The sequence below is a fragment of the Myotis lucifugus genome, unplaced genomic scaffold (genome assembly GCF_000147115.1).
Source record: "Myotis lucifugus unplaced genomic scaffold, Myoluc2.0 scaffold_60, whole genome shotgun sequence".
Lineage (NCBI taxonomy): Eukaryota > Metazoa > Chordata > Mammalia > Chiroptera > Vespertilionidae > Myotis > Myotis lucifugus.
In genome coordinates, this window is record NW_005871108.1 from 2,423,323 (window position 1) to 2,426,591 (window position 3,269).

Here is a 3,269-nt window from a genome sequence, read left to right on the forward strand (position 1 = left end):
TTGTGTTATCATCCTACCTACAAGATGAGGGATAGAGGCTCAAAAGCTACACCCTGCCCAGTCACACAGCTAGGGAGTAGGAGGAGCTGGGAGTAGGAGAAGCCAAGTTCAATTTATCCACCTTGCAGTTCTGCCACTAATGTGTCCCCCAAGCTCACAGAATTATGAGTCTGAGATCCCAAGATTCTAGGATGATAGAAAGTCACGGCTTCTGCTGCACTGAGATAAGACTGTGAAAAAGGGGGAGGGAGTTGGACCATGTGGGTAAGGATGGGAGACAGTGTATATATATTGTGGGGAAGGTGCTGGGTTAGGGCAGTGGATCAGGAGACCTGTGTCTCCACCCAGGTTTGTAACTAGCCTGCTAGGTGTGCGTGGGTGAGGCTCTTCCCACACCTGGGCCGCAGTTTCCCTGTATGTCAAATGAGAATATTAGATTTGATGACTTTAACAGCCTTCCTTTTCTGTAATTCTAACTATGGTCTAGCTATCAGAGCTAAAACCTCTGGGCACCTGTCCCAAAACCTTTGGTTTCTAAAATGGCTGAGGGTCTGGCTAAATGGAGGAAAATCCAGACAAGATATAGAGAAGCCAGCAGGGCTGGTATTCCTAGAAGTTAAGCAACGTTGGCACAACCTGTTTGCTTACCACATGAAGTGTTCCCACAGGGAACAGGCTCACTGCTCAGCAGGACTCGGTGCTGATGTTCCAGAGAACTGAGGAAAGGGTGTGTGTCTGAGCCCTCCAGGATCAAGCTGACTTCTCTGAGCCTCACTTTTTTCAGGAGGTGACAGGATCAAAAGGGTCAGGGTTAGGACTTTAATTGGCTTAACAGCCCTGAGTGGCTTAACTCCTCAGACGGTTGGGGTGGAGGGTAGGGAGGAATGAAAACACAGGTTGGTGTCCAGCCCACAGCCGGCTCATGTCCCACCAAAGGATCTGTGCGCTGTTCTCTTGGGGTTCAATCTGTACACGGCCAATGCTCTGAAACACGCCCCCTCTCCCCACCCAATGCAGTTATTCACCTCCTGATCTCACACCCCCAATTCCGAATAAAATAATTTAAGTCATAAAGGTATCTTTCAACTCCTCATGCTTGTACAATACTGGATCAAAAGCTTAAATACTCTGAGAAGCCAGGAAACACAGACCTGTGTCCGTATGTGGATGTCAGTCAAGAGGACATTTGGGGGTAAGCAGCGTCCTAGAGAAGGGGAAGCCACCACCTCGCTCCAGCTGAGGGTGCCATGAGAAATTGTGGACTCGGTATTGTCAAGTCGTGACTTATCAAGGGAAGTGGAAAATTGGGATTTTTGTGTGAATTCTTCCAATTTTCAATTGCTAATTAATATTTTTTAAACATGTCAACCAAAGTTCACACATTTGTGGGCTTGTCTTCTTTGTGACCTCTGGTCTAGCTCTGCACAACTCATAAGTTCTTATTCTAGTTCCAAACAACTTTGCAAAATGGGTGTTGGCATTATTATTTTAAACACCAAATGGGGCTCTGAGGAGGGAGATGAGGGGGAGGACTTCATGGACACCACGCCCCCACCCCATGTGAGGTGCTGCAGGCACAGGATCTCTTTTTACCCTGAAACTGTCCCTCTGTTGCAAATGACACACATTTACCAGACAAAATAGTGAGGCTCAGAGAAGTCAAGTAACTTGCCGAAGGTCACCCACTAAGGAAATGGGGGAGAGGTGAGGTGCCAACCCAGTTTTGCCCAACTCCCAAGCCCAAGCTCTGTCCCTGGCACCACCGTGCTGATTGCATAGGGGGCAGAGGGAGGAGGGGTCTCAGACCATTGGCCGTGTACAGATTGAACCCCAAGAGAACGGCACACAGATCCTTTGGTGGGGCATGAGCCGGCTGTGGGCTGGACACCAACCTGTGTTTTCATTCCTCCCTACCCTCCACCCCAACTGTCTGAGCAGTTAAGCCACTCAGGGCTGTTAAGCCAATTAACTTCCTAACCCAGTCTCCTCTGACCCTATGGGCAGCAGAGCAGTAAGCCATGACTCCTGCTTTCCCTAATCTTGAATTCACTGGGCTCCAGCTTTGCCCAGATAAGCATGGTTTGCTAAGCCAATTAGTGGGAGATGATCTGGCCGGGTATTCCTTCTAGGCTGTCAGGATCTGGAGACCCAGAATGGGGAGGGAGGGAAGCAGACTGGGCTTTGAAGGCCCTCCCTCTACTACCCCCTCTATGTCTAGGCCTGAGCACTGCTCCCGCTGCCTCCTCAAGAGTCCTGCTTGGTGTGAAAATCGGGCCCTATGTCTCTTCTCTGGGAAGCCATCGTCTTGGAATAATGGTTAAGTACATGGACTCTATCCCTAGCTGGTTTGGCTCAGTGGGTAGAGCGTCAGACTGCGGACTGAAGGGTCTCGAGTTCAATTCTGGTTAAGGGCATGTACCTCGGTTGCAAGCTTGATCCCTGGCCCTGGTCAGGGCAGGGGTGGGAGGCAACCAATTGATGTGTCTCTCCCCCTCCCTTCCACTCTCTCTAAAAATTAATGGAAAAATATCCTCCAATTGAGGATTAACAAAAAACAACAACAACATGGACTCTAATTCAAATGTCCTCAGTTCAAATCCCGGTCCTATCACTTCCTATATGTGACCTTGACGAGCCATATAATCTCTGTGCCTGAGTTTTATCCCTTGTACCTGGAGACCATAATGGTACACCTCTTGGGTTGTTTTGTGGTTTCATGAGATGATGTGTGCCCAGGGTTTAGCAAAGGGCTGGCCCCATTGTTAAATATTCAGGACCATTGGCAGTGCTTAGTGCCGTCAGCCTGGGCTTTGTTCCCTGCAGAAGGAGGTTTGTTCATTGAGCAGGTGGCCAGGGAGGGGGCAGGAAGGCAAGAGGGCCTTCAAGGCCCCTGAAGCCATAAGGACATGGCAGCTGTTCATTTGATCTGCAATCATTCATTCAGAAAATATTTATGGAGCACCTGCTGTATACCAGGCACTGCGTTAAATGCTGGAAATAGGGTAGTGAACAAGACAAAGTCCCTGCTCTCATGGACTCAATAGTCGAATGGGGGCAACAACAAATACAATATAGTATGTATTATATTGTGTGGGGGGGGGAGTGCAAAAATAATAACTCTCCTCCCACCTTCTAAGTTCTTCTAGCTGGGCTAATAATCACATTTAAGAGACAGACCAACAGGAGAAAATGTCCACAGTTATTACAGATGTACATGCGGGGCGGTGGGGATGTGCCATAGGATTTGAGACCCAAAGACGCATTGGGCA

The 3,269-nt window shown here is 48.8% G+C and overlaps 1 protein-coding gene across 1 annotated transcript in view; it reads left to right on the top strand.

The window, feature by feature from the left end:
* The window catches only part of XKR7 (XK related 7), a 27,253-nt gene that overhangs the window by 5,559 nt on the left and 18,425 nt on the right, over window positions 1–3,269 (top strand).